Raw genomic sequence first — 20,958 nt, forward strand, 5'->3', positions numbered from 1 at the left:
AAAAAATAGACCAGGAATGCCTCCTCCTGCATATTTTGTGCCCAAATAGCTCAGCAGAATTTGGGTCTCTGAGAAAATAGCCCCTCAGGCTCTACAAAAATCCCAGCTGCAGTATTTTCCTTTAAAAAAATTATCATTGCTTGAAAAACAAAACTTTTTCTCATTAGTGCTGGGGAAACAGAAAACATTTAAATTTCCATCCATCAGACCGTGCTAGCTCTGACAGGCTGTGACAGAATACATACTGAGCGGCAGGTTATACTGTGTTTTCCCCTCTGTGCCTGATCTACAGAGAACAGAAGTCTCCAAAGCCACCATCTATGGGGATGTAGGACCACATTTATAAAGGTAATTATGTGCCAGAATATTCACAAGGGGTTCTCGGCAATGCTTCGGCTCTAACTAATTCCCATTTGAAAGGGGAAAATTGTCCCAGGGTTTTTAAAAATAGCACATGAAACCTATCTTCATGCTTAATGGCCTAAATAGCTTTAAAATAAATAATCAGACACCGAGTCCCTGGGTTTACACTTGAACAGCTCAAGTGTCAGAACTAGACACCTTGGAGTCAGTTCCCAGCAAAGACCAAGACAACAGCAGCAGATTAAGATCCCAACCTTTTGTTTAGTTCCTTCCTCTTTCCAGCGCAGCTCAGAGAGGAGTTTTAGCAGCTGATGTCTCAGCAATTACACATCATGGGCTGGATGCTCAAGTGACAAAGACACACTTCTGTGAGAAGCTAGTCCCATCTATTTGTAATTCTAAAAAGTCTCCAAGACTACCAGACTTCCGAAGAAATTGTGCTTTCTAGCCACAGAATAAAGCAAGATAGTGGCCACTAGATCTAAAGCACAGCTGAAGCAAGATGTTAATCACAAGGATTTACTTTTGTGGTATAATTATCTTAAAACCTGCCACAGGGCAAGAAATGAGTGCCTATGTCTTTCCAAATGATGCTAAAATAGCAAGATTACACCATAATACAGCCACTGGGTTTTTAATCTTTGGTTGTGAACTGCATAAAATAAACTCAGGACATTAGACAAAACAACATTATCATCCCTGTGTCCCTTTTCATCTGATAGCTGCGTTATTTCCACCATTTGTGGCTCCTAGCAGAGAGAACATTTGGAGATGGGGCAAAGATCTATTCTATGCATCTGGAGATGGGCAAGGGATTGGAAGATGAAGACTGGAAAGAAGGGAATACTGCAGTCTGTGCAGCAACAGCGGTGAGGTTTGCAGGAACAGCCTGATGCTAAATGCCATGCAAGCTTTCCTGCGTTGCTGCTCAAGGGACGCTACTTTCCCTAGCTGTCAGGCTGCACGTTAATTTGCATTTTCTTCTTACTTCAGCAACAAGGCACAAACACACACATGATCTCCTGTCCTCAAACAGAAATAAAGAGGTCTCCAAATACGTAAGTCTGTCTAACTCAACAAAAACCTGCATGCAGCAATAGGAGGAGAGGGAGAGAGGGACTTTGCTTCTCTTCGTGTTTTGACCCAAGAGGGAATTTTGATACTGCTTCAGTGAACATGACCAAATCTTCATTTGAAGGTGCAGCATTTCTCGTGGCCCTCTCTCCTCTCTGTTCTCTACTGCACTACGACAACAGCACCAAGGTGTTCTGACAGCAGCTTAATACTAAGGCTGATGAGGAAAGGTCATTTTCACACTGTGTACCAAATGCCCTGGCGTGCTCCAGCTGTGGAGCGCTGCTTGTACAACCCAGAGCAACCGGAAACCTTGTTTTGCCAGAAAATCAAAATGGAATTACCATTAACAGTGCAAAGCAAAACAGGCAAGAAACACTATCAAATCTTTCAATACGTAGAGACAGGTATGACCCGCAGAATTCAGATCTGCAGTTTTGAACAGATGGTCCAGCTTCAGCAATAATATTTCAGTCCAAATCCAGACCAGAGACCTCACACACCACCAAATCCTCAGAATTAAGGCTTCCTCAGCTAGATAATACCTAACATAGGGAAAAGACAGACACAAAATTAAGATGGAGTCTCTGCCCCAATAATCTTAGTGACTTGTTCTAAATCATATTGCAAATACCTTCAACAAAGTATTTTTCAAATGACTGATTATGATGCTTCTGTCCACCATAAGTGTACAGCATGTATCTGTACAACACTCACAGTCACTTAACCTGTCTTTACTGTATTTCCCAGCAGGCCTCATGAGAGAAAAATACACTTTTATCTGCACATTTATATCGTGAAGACAAAGATCTAATTACACAACAGCTGTCTAATTTGAGAGTCACCAAATACGAAAGTATCTGACATAACAAACTCTGAGAAACACTTGTGTAAAACAACTTTGCAGGGAACTACTGAAAAAACTGTGGGGCCAAGGAGGTGTCCATTTTCCTTTTCGGTAACAAGATGTTTTAATCTAGTAGTTATTCACTTATCTTCTAAGGTGCAGGTCAAAAACCGTACCTGAAATATGAAGAAGCACCTTCAGCTGGCGACTGCTTACTAGCACGTCTGTACAGTGCTAAAATAAAAGGGAACTCTGCCATCGATTGCAACAGAAGCTGAAAGTAGGCGACCAAGTGAATTGATAAAACGCTACTTACAGCTGAGCCTGGGGATTTAGGAAATAACAACGAAACAGGATTCAGCTTACTCTTAGAATCTTAATCAGCCACAGTGCCTTTCATCTTGAAGAATGAATAAATTAACGTACCGCCGTTTTTTCTCGCTCTTTGGGCCATGCCGTGCTCGCGCTGGCGTGCCGCAGCAGCCGGTGGGCAGGCAGGAGGCTGGCGGTCCGCGGCTCTGGTTCGGCTCTGCACACTCCAGCAGCGTCAACCAGCGTTCGGCTTGCCCACAACAACACATCCCAAGCTCCTCTTCCAGTAGCGGGGCAGAGAAACATCATTTAGCCCAGTCACAGTTTAAACACAAAATTAGGTTCAAATTAAAATGTAATCGAACAGTCTCTTTCGTTATACAGGCATCTTCTTCTCCAGATGTATATTGAGGATGGTCATGAGTGCCCAGCTCTCATCTCTCCTGCCACAGATGTTTGCACTCTCCAACTTTCCTTTCATTGCAGACTTGAGTGATTGAAGACATAATCCTAGACATGTTTTGCCTACTAGATTGGGATGCAAACAAAAATAACTCAGAATAAAGCAGACAAATTCCTATGCAGAGCATAGGAGTTGGAGAGTACAATAAAAAATACTGACTAATGGCTTTTTTTGAGAGAGAAGAACGTAATTGTGCCAGGATTCAAAGCAATGATTTATCAGATCCAGCCATAACAGTCCCAAATCACCTTGGGTTATTGTGAAAACAGAGAAGAGATTCAGTAGTCTCCTTTCAAAATAGAGATTCCTTTTTCCAGATAGGAAAGGAGCTTGGAATCTGAGCTAAGAGGTCTATGAAGTATCTTTGGATTCAAAGCAAAAGTAGTGAAACAACCGCTGCTCTGCTGAAGTTAAAGGGAGCTTCAACAAAATAAATAGCCTAGAATATAGTCACAGTGGCTGGACTTTGCTTTTGAGAAACCCCGTATTTCTGTTTTAGCGTGTGATAACAAACAGCTGATCACAAGTACTGTATGCGATGCTGGTGTGACCAAAGGCAATCTCCTCAGCTGAAAAAAGCCAAAGGAACTCCTTTCCCACAGTGGTCCCAACCTGAATTATTCAGCAAATTCTTATATGCATTCCAAAGTAGTTAAAAAGATATTTCATACAGTTCATCAAAATAACGAACATCACTGAAGATTCCTGCATCCTCCAATTTACAACAAATGATTTTCTATATGCAGCACATTCAATGCATGTAGTCTAAGCTTTGAAAATCTTTTCCCAGTAGGTTTGCAACCACGCTGTAATAAATTTGTTCTGTTGAAATTCAGGCTACACAAACAAGTGATTTCCCACTTTTTTATGGTTTAGGGCAGTTTTGCATAGTTACTTACAGCATTCGAGCATCTGAAAGTAAGTGGAATGAATCTCACCGCGTACTACATATTGTGTAACCTTAGGTATTTCACTAATACATAAACCTTACCCTTCTCTTATCACACATCCTGCACTGGACAGCCTGTTCACCCAACACAGTTATTCCTTGTAAATGTATCAATAAAAAATGACAACCAATCATGATCATAATTTACATTTAAAATAAGTATTTGTTTTAATAAAAGCATATATGTACATAAAGTATATACTGAAGTATTTTGGCTAATTGCTTCACCCTAGGATTCTGTCTTATGAGGCACATTAAGTTGCTTTACACACTAGGGTAGTCACTTCTGGAGTGAAACATGGTATACGTGACACTGATTGCATTGCCAAAAAGCAACAGGTCAAAACCTTGCAGAGCAAAATAATAATAATTCTGCTCAGACATAGTTTTAGCACAAACAGTACTACATCCTCATTGTCCCTTCTTCATCTTCCATTCAAAACACTTTTATTTTGCTCTTTGGAAATGAAAGATCACATCCAGGTGTCCAAAGAGGAGGACAGGGATGTGCCCCATGTAATTTTATCACTTCCCACAATGCTGAGATGCAACTGCAGTAATAAGATGGGAAAGCTGGACCTGAAGGCAGTGACTTTTATTTTTGGTTACCTATAAAAAGATTCCCCGAAGTTTTCATGTTTCCCCAAACACTCTCTGGCAGTGTTGCATTTTTGCCGGTGGAATCACTGAGTTTGCAGACTCTTAATTTGGGCGATTGAGTTTATCACTTCCCATTTATAAATGATACATCTGACCCTTTTTTCTTTACCACTACACAGATTACTTCCACCAAATCTTAAGTGACAGAGATGACAATGTTTTACTAGAACTGGTTCAAATGTTTCAATCACTTGCTAATACCTTAATACCTTGACTGTTCCCTACAGTCCACACCTGCTTGTCCCAGGCCATTTTAATACCAAATACATGAAAAGCTATTATTTCACTTCCTGTCTTTCTTACCAGCAAAGGAGGTCACAGGAGATTTTTTTTTTTTTTAACAGCATCACTACGTTACGCCTATGCACATCTCTAACACAAGTGATTCTGGCACGGCAAAGCTCTGCTTTAAGATTTGAATTTCTTTTTACTGACTAAAACCTTCACTAACAAATATAAAACTACACTTCATGGAGGAAATTGTCATTATTAGCCAACTAAGAGACTTACCAGACATCACATATGTACCATTTATACAGATGTGAAATAGGCAGATGGCCTCCACTAGCCCGTAAACCTTCTCTTTGTGCCTCCACTTTTAGAGACGCAAAGGAAAATATATGGCCCTTTTGGCAGGCTGTGTCCTCCACCAGGTCTAAGTGACACGTGACGTTTTAAAACACCTCTGCCGGTATATAAAACAAAAACAAATGACTTCAGCAGCCATTAACTGTTCTTCCTTGGCGTCTCTCGGTGATTGTCGCACCTCAAACATGAAGAATGAATAAATTACTTTATGGCAAACAAGGGTCCTCCTAGGACGTCTCAGAAGCCTGCGTGTCCACGGAAGGTAGAAACGCACTCCTGAGCGACTGCAAAGGGCACCCAGCTACCGGAGAGCAAAAGGGGGTTAGAGATCCTTGTGCCTTTGCACCTGTCAGGAAACGGAGCAGTTCTGGGTTTGGTAGCTCCGTTAGACCGGAGATGCTCTTAAGCACTCTGGGCACAGTAGTTTAGACAAGGACAATAGCTTAGAGCTTAGACAAGGAGCGCGTACAGTAAACAGAGAGGCAAGTTGAGCTAAGCAGAGATCAGGCTAGAATTAGGAACACAAAATGGTGACCAAGAGACACGCATGTATTTCTTTATACATTAAAAGCCATGTGGAGGTCCCCTGTCATAAGGATTTCTACTGAAACACAGTAGAAAAAAGTGTAATATTTGGTAGTATCACTAAGAGCAAAAGTGATGAGAATCATTAGGCTCACAATTTTCTTTCCAAATCTATTGGTGCTATGTTGTATTTTCTTGGGTAACATTATTTACTTCCCTGTTCCCCCAAGACCCCACCATCATCAGTAAAGAAAGTAGGATTTAATTATTTGCAAAACACATCAAGATCTTCATAAAGCCACGTAAGTTCACAATATCACACTATTAACCAGAGGGCTGCATCTCACCCTAAAATTCTGCTGACACTGTTGAGTTCGAGTGCACAAAATTCTAGACTCGATTATGATTAATACTGTAAGACAAATTCTCTCCCTGTAATTTTTAAATCTCTCCCCTTTTCAGCACTAAAAATGAGAAAGTCCTGCAGGATGGGGGAGGCAAGAAAAGGGGTCAAATCTAAGATTTTAATACAGTCTCAAAATGTAGAGCTGGTTAAATGAAAAAAAATTTAGAATTTATGTAGTGTGGAAGATCCTGAAAATTCAAAATTTCCATGCCAAACAAAGAGAAAAGAAATGGAAACTTTGATATTTCTCTTTTGCAAATATTGAAGCCATCTTATTAAATTGTCTTGTTATTGTGAAATCGATGCATCATTATTGAGATTACTGTTTTGATTTATACACTACATCACACTATTTAAGTTGAAACAGTATTTCAGTTTTGTCAAAACCAAATGACCGGGTCAAACCAAACACTAATTAAATTTTGTTGGAAACTGTAGCAAAGGGGTTCACAAAATCTGTGGGTTTTGTGAAGATTTATTTACCAGATCTGATGTCAATTAGTTGCTTTGAAGAACTGCTTTTACAGCATAAAGAAAGAAAAAAGCCTTAACAGTAGACACACTTCCCCAGCTCCCCTTTGCAGGCTTATCTGCAGAGCTGCAAGGAAGACTTTGGTCCCCCATGGATGAAGAAAACAGGCTGAAGAAGCTGCAGTCCCATATTAACTTGGGTTCTAATTTCACAAAGATATATTTAAATCCAAATCATCACTGCATGCTAACTTTGGAAAGGACTCGGCCACCGTAAGTTACTGATGGATCAGTTCCCTGATCAGTTTGGATTTCGTGATCTCACTGGATCCAGACTGCTTGGAACCTCACCTGCATTTCTGTAAACGCTGGTGTTTTGCTTCGAGCGACAGTTCGCATGGAAATGGTAAGATGGAAAGATGAAGAATGGAAGCAAGCAGACCAGGAGCTGTATCCAGCTTTCTCAGAAGCCCTACCACAAAGGAGAAAACACCTTAGGAGGATGTTGGTGCCAGCAATAGCTCGTGTTCTTTGTTGGTTTCTAGAGATCAGCTGATCATCTGCAACAGAGCAGATGAATCAACTGTCCATTTTCTGACTGAACTCTCCAAAATCTGCAAAGTTTCAGGGGGAAATCTCCTGTGACAACATAGCACCTAAAGTATTAGGGAGAGAACATCTGGAATTTGTGAAGGGTGTCATTCCTGCGCTCGTCTGTGTTCTACTAAAGAGAACTTGTCCCATAGTCAAGTCATTTTATTGCCACAGAACAAGTTGCCTGCATCTGAAAATGCAATTCAAAGAAATGAGTATTTTTTTTCCTCTGTAGAAAAGGTCTTGCCCCAGCTGAGCTCACGATAAGGGTCATACTTCAACTTAAGTCATACTTTAATTTTCTGCTTTCTGAAGGCAGGGCTGACAGAAGCCAAGCCAAGTCTCCCACACTCCCAGGCTGGCTCCGCGTGAGAGGTCCCAGCTCCGACTGACGAAACCTACCACTACACGCGTGGCCCTGCTCAAGGACAGGCTGACATTCGCTCCGCTGTGACGGGGTTTTCGCTACATGAACAAGCAGGAACTGTAATCGGTCTGAACTTATTTTCCTTGGGGCCTAGAGCCAGCATTTGAACTCTGTCCAGGCTAATGATTAACTTGCTAATTCAGACCTGCACTGACCCGGCTTTCCGCCAGGCAAGGCTGATGTGATTCAGGTCAGGTAACCCTCACCTCGGGGGTACTTCCAAGTCAAGACCGTCAGTCCAAGCACCCTGGACCTGGATCCCAGCACTGGCTCTAGACTCAAGAACATCAGGCTTTACAACGTGCCCAGTCGAGACCCCCAAATCAAGCTGTGCTGCCTTTCAAGCGTTTAGAAAGGTTTGACCACTGTCCAGGGATGCAAATTGATTTCCTCTTCTAAGTCAGACAAAGACAGAGCTGCTTCTGCAAGCTTTAGTCAAACAAAACTATGACCGCTAGTAATGCTTCCCCGGGTTTGCCGGTTCTGAATGCAAGTTAAAAAATGCAAGGTAAAGCAAATACCACTATGAAGTTTCTAATCCTCAGCAAATATTCGTGGCCCTTATTTTACTGGATTCTCAAAGCTTTGTTTTTCCACCATCTCTGCAAACAAGGTGCAACAATTTTAAGAGACATTCTTTACTCCTACAAAATGGTGAAATTCCCTTGAAATCAGGGGAGTAAATCTGGTGTTTGCCTGCTGAAAATTTCAGCATAGTGGCTAGGTCAGATCTACGCTTATTTGTTGATCTGGTCTTAAGCACTATTCATAGGAAATAAACATTTCCCCATAAGCCAGTTCCCACTGCTTCAAAAATTCTGTTAGATGTACAGGCAGCACTGGCCACACTTCCCTTTCTCTCCAAAGCTTGTCTCATTTTGCTTGCAGAATCCGAATGAATCCAAAATTAAGTTTTTGCTTTGGCTTTTATTTACCAAGTTTCATCTATGCTTTGTTTTGCTTCAGAATAAAATTCAAGCCCTAATTATTGAATCCTGTTCTGTATGCATGGAATAAAGTAATGGAAACTGTGACTCTGATTTGCATTATGTTAGTATGAAATCATAATTCAGCATCCCAAGTACAACCCAAAAACTTAGCTCAGACCTTGCTCCAGATATGTGCATGCATTTGCGCAGTTCTGTTCTACATTTCTTTTTATAGCCACAATAGGGTAAATCTCACATGCTAGTAGTTTATGTGTGTTTTACTACACCAAATAGCAATTAACGGAGCTTCAGAACAACTCTTGACCATCTCCTGCTTTTGACTGTACAAAAATCACAGTATTACACTTGGATTTTTAATCAGTACCACCGTAATTTTCAGGAATACCAAAACATCTTCAGAACTGATCTCACAATATCCCTCAGATTCAGGGCTCCACACAAGGAATACGGTTCTGCTAGGCCACTCATGCTAAAATTACCATTGGCCCTTACTCTAAAATATGAACTAAAAAAAATCCCATCCAAGTTGCCGGCAGCTCCATGGTAACAGTGAAAAGGGGACAGAAGCATTATTGTTATCTGCAGCAAAGCTGAAGAGATCTGTTAAACCAATATTCTAGCATTCTGTGGCTAAAATACCATCTGTCTCTTTTTCATACTTTTTTTTCCCAGCAGTTACCATAACATGGTGCGCGCTGAGAAGGGCAACACCAGCGAAAGCATGAAATTCTGCCCTACCCTGAAAGGAAACAGAAATTTTCCAGAATCAGTGTTTTTCAGGGAGATATACATGGGCACAGAAAGGCAGAACTGTCAGGGAAATAATGAACTCCCCCAACCTATCCAGCTCACTGCGAGAAGGGGGTCTAAGAAAGCATTTCAGTGATTCTGCACTTTGCCTTCGAGTGCTATTCTAGGCCCATTCTTAATTTACTCAAAGAACGTTTTGTAAGGGTATTTTATGCAAATGAGGTGGCACTAAAACACAGCCAAGGACAACACATGCAGCCTGAAACATTGCAGCTTCCAAAATCTAAAACATCAGGTCCTCCTTTCTCTCATTCTGATTTTAATAAATGAGAAAAAACAAGTTTTAATTGAGAGATATATAAATAAGAAAAAAAAACCAATGTGAGGGAAACATTTGTGTTTCCCGGAAACATTTCCTTTTCTTTCTTTCTAAGGCTGTAACTCTGATTACCCATCGCCTTGCCAAATGAGAGGAGGATATTTTATGTTCACTATTAAAGACTGTCAAACATTTAAGTATTTTTTTCTATTAAATGGAAGAGAAAGTTAGATTGCACTTTTTTGCCCTTTTTAGCTGAGCTCTTAATACAGTTGATGGCAATAGATATTGACAAGATACCAGACAGCGAATAAGAAAAATCTGTGTCCTGGCCTCCTGTGCTTCACTTCAAGCATTTAACAATACAGATCTCCATGCTGAATTTTTTCCTTTTTGAACACCTTACTGCTGACCAGAGCACTATCTTCTTGAGATTTCTTATCAGTACAAATTCAAAATGCATAATTTTTCCTGCCACTGTATCACCCTCAGTGCACTGCAGAACATGACGTACACGTTTCTCTAATTTCTCATGTCCTATATCTCTCTCGTCCTTTCCTCCCTTTTTCCGGGGAAAGAATCTGAATGTTCCCATCATTATACTCCAAGTTCTGCAACTCAGACAACGTGAATTACGGTCTGTCTCCGCAGGTCAGCTTTTTAGCAGGAATGTGAATGTATATGTGAAAACCCCATTAGCCATCTCTATCATCTTTTAGAGTCAAAATACCTTTAAAAACAAAAACAAAACAGTCGTTCCCTCAACTTCCTCAGGAGCACAGTAAGAACATCTCCACCTTTAGATGGCAGCTGCAAATTTAACCAAAATTTGTAGTTTTCCTCTGTAGAGTTAGCGGAACGACAGAAGTATACAGCTGTTCTACTGTACTTGGGCAGATACAGCAAATTCCAGCACGTCAACAGAACGACGCCTGGGCTGCATCGAGAATTTCTATGTAAAACTGAGTTACCTGCAGGTACACTGAGATGTTACGGTGTTTAAAAAACCATCATTTTAATAGAAAGTCTCTTCTTGTGACTGAGTAAGGTTAGTCCCACAGTTCTTTTTAAATATTTGAACCACACACCAAAAAGACACTGAGATGTTTGAAAGAAAGGTGCTGAAAGAAAAATACTACTATAGTCATGTGAATAATTGCTAAGATAAGAACAGAGAGGACACATATACAGTAAAAACCTGAATGATAAAGTGTATTCCAGCTTTTAATAATAAGAGTTACGGCAGCGCTGCCTGTTCCTAGCCGGTGTTACGTGCCGCTTGCACAAGCGGTAAAACCCACAGCGAGAGCAGTTCTCACGCTGCCATTTCAGGGACACGGAGCTGCTCTCACCCGCGCATCCCGCCACGCCGTGGAGCAAAGCCCGCACACGCTGCCACTTCTGAGGCTTTGTTTTATCAATAACGAGCAAAACAGTAAGGATTTATGTCCAGCTCAAGCCTTCTTGCCAGATTCAGTTTCCTGCAGAGCCTCCGATTTGGAGCTCCCTCAGCTCCTCCTTGGAGCCTCCGCGCAGTCTCCCACACGTCTGAACGGGAAACCAAGACGGCCTACCCTAGGTCTTTCCACACGAGGATCACGGCTGACCACCGCGCAAGGAAATACCACCCAGCTGTTCTGAGCAGGTTTGCGTTTCACCGCCGCGTGCGGTGCGAGGAGCCCGGACGCAGACCCTCCAGCCGGGGACCCCCCCCGCCCCCCCATCTCGAGCGTCTACCAGCAGCCGGCCGGGAGAAACGCCGTCGTGGCGAGCCACAGCGGACTCTGACCGCGAGACGCCAGGTGCGGCCGAGACGGAAGCCATCGTCCGAAGAAAGATCTTCTGAACGTGAGAAGCGACATGCACCAGGAACACTCGGCTTACTCACTTCTGCACAAACTGTTACCGGAGCTGGTCGTCTCCATTTCTGAACCGCTGTGGTCCTACTCTTTCACCGTATGTCCAGAGATGGTTCCCTCAAGATCACTAGAGTCTGTGAGCTCTGCAACGATGGTCTACAACAAGACTTTCACCAAAAACACGGTACTAGAAATCTTCTTTTCCATCAGTGCATTGATCAGATGAGGGACGCGTAACCATCGTTCCTTCCCCGCCTCCAACAAAACGAATCGAACAAAAACATCCCACCCAGGGACATCCTGGCTTAAGTAGTCCTACTGATATGGGGCGAACAGAGCTCAACAAAAAAACCTCATTTTCTTTAGAATTAATCCTTACAGTTTACTATTAAAAACCGCTCCTCAAATGTACATGATGATTTTTAACAGAACTGTGCTTCTGCGAGAGCGGAAGCATCGGCTGGCGCTGACCGGGACGGCAGCACTGTCCCACGCGTGGGACACCAGCCCCGGTGACGGGCTGGATGCTCGGCCGGCCAAGGTGCAAGCACCAAACATCGGCCGCCAACCCCAGTGAGATACGGGTTCATACATGACACGGCAAAGCATAAAAAATAAAAACGTCTCATTTATAAAACCTTTGGGATACCATTTGTGCACACAGATTGCCATTAAGGCTGCATCTGAAACCAGAAAAAAAATATCTTATAGTAATTCCAGAGAGATTTTAACAGGCATTAAGCTATTGTACATCAATTCAAACCAGTTTCTAAGGACAATGTTTACGTCTTCATTGAGTCAGCCTAACACAGGCTGCCACACAAATCACAGACACATATTCCAAGAAAAAGGCAACATGTAGGTCATGCTGTGACCTACAAAAAATACATGAAGCGACTCAGAATCTTGTGAACATGGGCTGAATATCACTAGGTCAGTAATACCTACCAGCGGATCTGCCTGGATGTCTCTTTGCCCCCAGCGCCTCTGAAACACTGCAGGATACACTCTGGTCTTACGGGTTCTTTCCTAAAGGCATGTCCAGATTAATTAACAGAACCACTCCTTTAGTTATAAACTGCCAAACAGTAAATAACACCATTGCTCTTTTAGCTGAAAACCAAGAAGTGTTCTTCAAGTGCAATTGTCCCCAAATACACTTTGCTGTTGTTTTTCTGGAATTGACTGTAACTTCCAATCAGGAAGAGGTGGTGGGAAGGGGATATTACTAAGGGTCCTATGAAAATAAAGCAGATTCTCCCAGCTGATTCTCCAGAAATGACCGCATTTCAGTTTGTTCCTCACCAGTGCACACAGGCAGAAAATAGCAGCTTACAGAACCCTCAATATTAAGTACAAATACATATACCTTAAAATATCTCAATGACTTGTCTATGAAAAACAATTTTAGGAACAAAATAACATTCATGTATGTGAAAATATAAGTTAAATGTCTATTATCTAGTAATGTAAGTTCTTTCAAGTTTCTTTTTAATAATCACTAAAAATGTTTGTATACCAAACCTAAGCCAAATACATGCAAAATAATAAAGTATTGATTATAATTAATTTCTATTGCCTGTAATGTTAAGCGTTCTTAGGTTTTCACATACACCATAGAAATGAATAGAGTAAATATTTCTGCCTCAATTTTAAAAGAAAGTCAACTTAGTGAATTTTAGCAAATCAGTTCATATGTAGGAAATGAAACTCAGGAGACTTGACTCTCACTTTCTCGCTCTGTTAATCTACCTATATGGCTAATTATATCTAGTGCTATTCAATTCTATTAATTACTACCAAAATTGCTAGGACTGAATATGGATTCAATATAATGCTTGCACCACGTATCCACTCCAATTTTTCCTATGGTTGCTCAGGGCAAGTTTTTCACCACCATTCTTTTGGGCACCTCAGGTTTCTAGAGCACCAAAACATCCTGAATTCATAGTTCACGTCCCATTATTGAAACAGACATAATGACTGGCAAGCTTCTAACATGCTTGCTCTTTATCTGCTGCAACAAATGCACAAATCCAGACAAAACAAAAAAACACCGGAAAAAAGCTATTTCTCTTTCTTCATTTCCTGAACCATCTGGAGCATACCTGGATTTCAGTGCAAACGCTCCAGGAATTCCAGCGTTTGTCTCACCCAGCCTCCCTTCCCTGACAAACAAGATTTCCTTTAATCCTGCAAATAACTTTCTGCTGCTTCCTGTCTCTTCTTGTTAGGATGGCTGCTGAGAAGCTTTTTTTTTTTTTAAAAAAAAAAAAAAAAACCCAACAACCACCAGGTTCGTATGCCCTTGGTCAGGTCATTTCTTCTTCTTCCCAGCCCATGTTGCTTTGTCAGATGATCAAAGACTACCAACCAAGTAAACTGGTGCTTAATTACATTCACCCTGGATTCAAACTTGAGAAACTGGACGTTTTCAACTCTTTAACTGAGGAACTTTCATGTGAATGGAGCCTAGTCAAGATCTAATGATACTCTGCTGGTAAACAACACAAAAGGTTGACAATTCCATATTCAAAATAGAATTTGCCAAAAAAAGAGATGGTAGAAAAGCCCTAACATGAAATCCATTTACAAACTACACATCGTCAGAGTCCCTAAACCATCACATCCTTGTCCTTTTCTTGCTACAAAATTAATCGGCAGTCCATTGCAACAAATGAATTTACACAAAAGCAAAACTGATGCAGACTACTGTTACAGGGGTCACAACAAGTAGTTTGAAAACAGGTTCACAGCTGGAAAGCAGTAGCAGTACAAGCACAGTACCACTGCCCATAAAGCAAAAGCGTCAACAGTTCAGTGATGCTGTCCTGACTTCCCCAACTTTAACTCTATTTGTTCACTCATTATTGATTACCTTAAACTACCTGGGAACTTGATGGAATTTTCAACAACTGTTTCTCCTCTTCAGTTTTAATTTCCAGGCTAGTCAGACCTTTTATTGGCTACAGCCATGCAATGTAAGGTTTAACAAGTCTTTCCCCATGACACTTGAAGAACATTAGAATAAACAATTTCAACAAAATTCAACAAATAGAGTTTGATAAATGGAGTACAGGTGTCAAACTAACTCAAAGATATTAGCTCCCTGGGGCGTACAGGACGGATGCATAAACTGAATATGGGAGACAACATGCATCATCAGCTGTTCTCAACTACTTCAAATCAGTTATTTCGTTATTTTTGATAAAATAAATTTAACTTGAGATTATGTTAAAAATGATTTTGCAAATTCTCACATTAAAGACGACCTGAAATACCACAGCAGCTGTTCTCGCTAAACAACTTTCTCAGGTACATCAGGCTGCTTTGTTATTCATCATAGCATTATATTTCAGCTAAAGTTAGAAATATAATTGTGGCTTACCCAGTCTTGATCTCTATTCACTATCTGTTCATGTCTGTTAAACAGTTAACCAGGAGCACTGTCATTATGCAGCTGTTTACTAAAACGTTTGCTGCATCCATTTGCCTGTTTCTAGTCTAACTATGCTACGTGGCTGGTCACCCAAGTCAGGTCATTTTGCTTCTATTCTGACAGTAGCTGATCCAAACTATTCAACACAGGGAACTGGCTGTGAGGTCTAGATATGATCTTCCAGACAAATGACACAGGTCCTAAAATCTGTAAAGCTTTCAGGATGTGTGACATTTTCTCAGCTACTCACCAGCCATTCAAAAGCATGCAAATAAATAATACAACACCATATATTTAAGTGAGATAACTGAAAGCCTGTATTTATCAAAATGCTTACATATCATGATTTTTTCTCTAAAGTTTGTTGGATATTTTAGTACCCCATCGGCAGACTGTGAGCCTAACACAGCTCTTCCGTCATTTACGAAGAGGCTCTAAATGCACTCATTTTAACTTGGTGGTGTGCAGTGCGGCCAGTCCATACATTCATCTCATGAACCTCGCAATAAGTTGTTGAAATTTCTAGTTAGAGCCCTGCCTCCTGGAGCACTGAGATTATTTGGGGAAGAAAATACTCCTAGTCCTCACTTTTTAAAGAAATTCAAAAGGACCTTAAAAACGCAGAAACTAGAAGTAGCATACAAACCACGTTTTTCTACCCTGCTGGATTCTGGATGTCGACAGCTGATGACATAGAGGATTCCACGGATGCTTTGCACAGATGTAGATGGTGACTAAAGAGAAAACAGCACAGAGTCAATCTCTGAAGACGGGAAGATAAGAATGCTATAATCTGGTAAAGACCACATCTTCAAGTGATATAGATTTACAGAAGAACTTTGAAGAGGTTAGCTGCTGGGAATTCGAGCAGACTATTGATTTAAACAAACACACATTACACTCATGTCACCGTAAACCCCACTAAAACAATTATTTTTACCTGAAGTGAAACATTTGTTTTGCAGTCTTGCAACCCAAATACTGCATTGCCATGCACAGAGATCACAGAGAAATCCGACCGAATCCAAAAGATGTGGAAAATGACTGACTAGAAAGTGATCCAAAATCCAGGTATCTGATAAGGGCTATGTAGCTGTACCATGACTTCACAAAGCAAATATAAAGCACAAATATTGAGCACAATGCAAAATGACCGTGACTCAGTAGTGAAAACCAAGCTGTGAACATCTTCCGTTTCCCCTAGTTTGATTAAAAAGAAGAAAAAAAAAGAAGTTATCATTTACAAACAGCTTGGATTTCAACTGCTCAGTTTTACCCTTTGTTGTAAAAAAGAGAATTCTCACTGTACTGAATACTAATGAGAGAGACATGCATCCTATGTCCATTCATAACACAAATGATCGCATTTTGCCTGCTAATCTCTACCAGGTAAGTAATCCTTTCTAACCTTGTGCTGGAGAAGGCATCAAGCGTAAACAGAACGAATCAAAAAAATAATTACTGGCAAATTAATAACAGAAAATCAGATAAAATCACCTTTTCTGATCTAATAATGCATCACCTTATGTTTGCTAATTAAACTAAACTCCAAAAGACGGACCTGTACCTAAAATGTCCTGCTGGCTATTTGCTGCTGAACATGAACAAATACTACAAGAGAGGGAGAATAACGATCAGCAGAGCCAGAGAAAATCCCCCAAGAACGAGCTGCTGAGACACACACGTTCGAGAAGTAATGACCAACAGACCACATAAACCCCAAACCAGTGACTGAGGACACACAGTGACTCAAGAGATGCCATGTTTCCAGAGTGACAGGTCTGCCACAGTTGTACGATTCAGAGAGTTTGCCCAAAAATAACACACACTCCCTCTTCGGTTCAGTTAGCACTCCTCTATAGGGACCTTCTCCCAGGAAGCATCAAAGAATTTGGCTTTGATTTTTATTTAATAGTGCTTGCAGTGTGCTAGAACTGCAAGCTCAATAGCTTTCCAGTTAAAAGAAGAGGGATGCATGCTCCTTCTATAAATGGGTCATATTTTTGCCCAAAAGCAGAGCCTGACAAAAAGGGAGTTTATGCAAAGGGTCACTTGGAATTACAAGTATTTCCACTTAAGCAATAAAGCAATACCTGAGATGCAGTTCTTGTTATTAAGCATAGTAAGGAACGGCCAATGCAATTCATTAAAATGTAAGTGTGGCCTACATTACTTGCAGATTTTGCTTGCTCCACAATCATGGTCTGGCCCTATTCTGCATTTTTAAGTCAAGGGGTGGTGACAGATCCTGCCGCTGGCAATTCCTCAGCTCTGTGGGCCTCAGCGCAGTAGAAAAATGGTTTGTTGTTGCAACTAGGGCCTCTGGATTTGTCCTATTATTTGCACCAACACTGAGCTGGAGGGGGATTATTCCATTCCTCTATCAGAATGAGTCCTTTTGGACTTGAGCTGAAATCTGGGCTTATTTGCCAAGCTCTTTGCTCATGGTTCCTATTTGCCAACCTGTGACCTTCCTCTTCCCCTGCCACTTGGGGAAAGGGCTTATGAGGTTCAGTTCCAAGGCAAGAGCTCTGTGGGAAGAAGAGAAAGGCAAAAACATAACCCTGCTACGTCTGCTGAAGGATGCGGAGGGGCAGGCAGAGGTGGAAATGGCTAGCTTGACTTGTGACGCACAAACTCAGGGAACCAGCGAGACAGAGCTCTCAGCGTGCGTGAGTCGAGCAGTCCCTGCACCTTTTGTCACTTGAACGCAGTGCTGGCACTTCTCACCATCCCTCGGGCCCCCCATTACCAACAGGCTCCCTCTGGAGAGGCAGGGTCTTGGGCTGGGCACACCTCGTCACCTGGTTCACGTGCTACAAGTCACAACGGCTCCATTCGTAGGTAAGTAGCTGAATAAGCCTTGATCATCCACTGCTGTTTTGCCCATTTCACAGGAGGCAGAGCTTAAAAAAACAAAGTCATGCAGGGCTGTGGCATCAACACGGGGATGAGGACATGTTTTCTTCCATCCCTGTACTGAAACCACTGGATTGCACTGTTCTGTAGAAGGTCAGGGTACTCTGACTTCCAGATGCTGTGCAACCCTTCTGTAGCATAAAAGCACGTGAGGCTCGAGTTAGGACTACAGACTTCACCGAAGTTACACACGAGTTATGCCAGCCTGATGACAGGAGAATCCATCTCAATACCTTCTTATGGTCAGAGGAATATTTTCATTAGCTTTTTAAACCATTATATCAACTGTCTATCAAATAGATAAATAGAAATCAAAATTGGAAATAAAAATTATTCTGGGCATCATTTTGCCAGTTGCATTTCACAGCATTTTCCTGACTTGAACACCCTAAGGTCACTTATCCTTTGTATTGACAGCGAAATTATGCAGCATTTTTCTTGCTAAATTAAAGTCTTGATGATAAAAGGTCAAGCAGATCCCAGCATACATTTATAATGGCAACAGCCAACCACCTCCTTAACATACAGTTACAGTTCCCCCATACATTACATCCCATTCCTAGTAAGTAGGACACAGAAGTTCTTATCCAAAAGGTTATTTAGTTAGAAGTGGCTACGGGGAGGAGAAGGTTTATCAAAAGCCACTGAGAGATGACAGGGACAAGTCTATCAGAAGGGAGGCTGAGGCAATATACTAGTATTTGCAGTATCATAGAGCCTGAAGTTAGGACTGGGGTGGGTGCTGTACAAATACAGGGGTCGAATTCATCTCCAAGGCCAGGGTCGTGTTCCCCTACCTCAGGCACTAGCAGAACAGTCGATCCGAGATCAGCAAGCCGAAAGGCCGCAGCATCCATCGCTGGCAGGCTGCTCCCCTCACTCGGGAGCTCTTCTGACGCCAGGCAACCCCCGCGGTCCCAGCGCTGCCGCCGTTCCGGGAAGGGACGAGGCCCGGGGCGGCGGCACGCGAGGGCTCCTGGCAGCACCCGGGGCAGGCGTCTCCGTGGCACGGCCCGCAGGAGCGCCCCAGCCTCGCCTCCTCCCAGATCCGCTCGCTGGAAGCGCGGGCGGCACCGGCTGCAACCCCATCAACTTGATCGCACCCGTTTGGTCGCTACAGATCTGCTGGCGGAGCACCTGCACTTGAGGGGCTCCTCCACAGCGAGCAGCCAGCCGCGCTCAGGCTTCACCAGCACCATCGCCGCTCCGGGGAACACGTTAAAACCACCGAGGTTTACCTCACTCGAGCAGGAATCGTAACCTGAGCAAGTGCCAGCAGAGCCAGTGTTCACAGCAGATACGGACTTGAAATTCATACACAGAGCACCAGCCCAGATCAACGGAAACAAAACCCAAATCGGGGCAGAAGCAGTAAACGTGGCATTATTGCCAGAAACGGACTAAACGCTCTGCTGATGGGCTGTCCAGATCTCCAGACCAGGCACGGCACGTGCCCCAAGGCAGAACGTGGCCGAGCAAACGAGCACTATCGAGAGCAAGAATCCAACATGTCAGCTCACGGTGATGCATGGGATGCTGTCAGAAGGCCAATGTTTTAATAATGCATCTCATTCATTTTTTCCTTGCAAGAGCTCGAGTTAAACTTTTAAAATATATACTTCTGCATGTTCCCAGCCCATAAGGTGTACTCAGTGTCTTTTGTATGTTTATATTCACAGAAAAAAATGGAGACGGACTACAAATGAGTATTCAGGGCCATAAAACAGCCCAAGTGCATGGTCCAGACCTGCACAAAGCGGCCATAATGAAACGGAGGGAGACTAAATCAGCAACTTCAGGATAAACCACACACCGGCCCAAGCCGTTCCATCAGTTAATGGCCGCGGATAAGAGACGTGTTGCTGGTACAAAGAGACGCAGCCCGCGGGGCCCGTGCCTGCGGGAGAGGATCTCTTTCTGCACACGCACACCAGCCCCAGGCTCAAGGCAGATGCAGGAGCATCTCCAGCAGGACGCGCCCGGGGAAAGCCTTGTGCACTGCTGCGCGTACAGCGGAGCGGCGAACGCGCACCACAAGCGAAAATAAACCGGGGAAGAGCCTCTTCGGCCGCTCCCGGCTCGGCGGCGCTCACCGCCCGCCCCAGCTGCCGTCTCACCGGGGCCCACCCCGATCCGCGCCCGGGAGCTGCCGCAGCGCCTCAGCCCCGGGGGGACGAACGCCCTCGCGGGACGGCGGCAAACCCGACAACAATGGTGGGGGCTCCAGGCCGGCCGCGGGCGCTGCTCGGCTCCGCGCCGCAGGCTGCGTCCTGCCGGCCACACCTCGCCCTCCGGCTCCGCTCCTCCGCCATCGCCGTCCCCGTCCCCGTCCCCATCCCACCGCTCCCGGCCCCGAGCATCGCCCCGCCGCCGCCCCGCCGCTCACCGTGCCGCGGCCAGGGGAAGGTGTCGGGGGCGAGGGACGGGCGAGCCGCATCCATCTTCCCGCTGCCGCGGCTGCTCCAGCGCCAGCGCCGGCCGCCGCCGCCGCCGCCTGCGCGCCGATGCCGAGGGCGGGCGCGCCCGCCCCGCCGCCTCCCCGCGGCGGAGGCCTGCGCTGCCGGGCCGGGGTCTGCGGCAGGCGCCGCCCCTCCCGCCGCCGCCGAGGACGACGACGAGGACGAGGACGAGGCTGCTGCAGCGCGGCGCCGCGCTCCGCCGCCATGGCAACGCCGCCGCGGCGCCCGGCCCGGCCCGGCCTGAGGCGGCAGCAGCCCCCGGCCCGGCCCCCGGCGCTGGGCCGCCACTGACGCCCGGGGAGCGGCTCGCCCTGGGGAGCCGCCGGCGAGGCCTGCGCCGGCCCCCGCCCTGGGAGGGGCCGGTGCCCCCGCGCCGCGCACCTGCCGCGGGCACCTGGCGCTGGGAGCGGCCGCGGCCCCGGGCACGAGGCCTCCGGGGCACGAAGCACCGTGCAGCCCCTCTGCCTCGACGCAGGTTGTGGTAATCACAGCACCGATGTAAATACTGAATACCTTCCCCTGCGCTCTGTGAATGCTGCGAAACGCAGCGACAGCTGAGTTAGTTCTTGTGCCACGCGCAGAGA

At 44.2% G+C, this 20,958-nt stretch overlaps 1 protein-coding gene across 2 annotated transcripts in view; it reads right to left on the reverse strand.

Moving 5' to 3' along the window:
* The window catches only part of JAKMIP2 (janus kinase and microtubule interacting protein 2), a 75,243-nt gene extending 54,804 nt beyond the window's left edge, over window positions 1-20,439 (reverse strand). For both annotated transcript variants that reach the window (XM_026118251.2, XM_026118249.2), the window contains exon 1: window positions 20,302-20,439. The gene's annotated coding sequence lies outside the window, so the exon portion shown is untranslated. The remainder of the gene's footprint in view (window positions 1-20,301) is intronic.
* Window positions 20,440-20,958: the final 519 nt, after the last annotated feature.

Source organism: Dromaius novaehollandiae, chromosome 15 (assembly GCF_036370855.1).
Source record: "Dromaius novaehollandiae isolate bDroNov1 chromosome 15, bDroNov1.hap1, whole genome shotgun sequence".
Lineage (NCBI taxonomy): Eukaryota > Metazoa > Chordata > Aves > Casuariiformes > Dromaiidae > Dromaius > Dromaius novaehollandiae.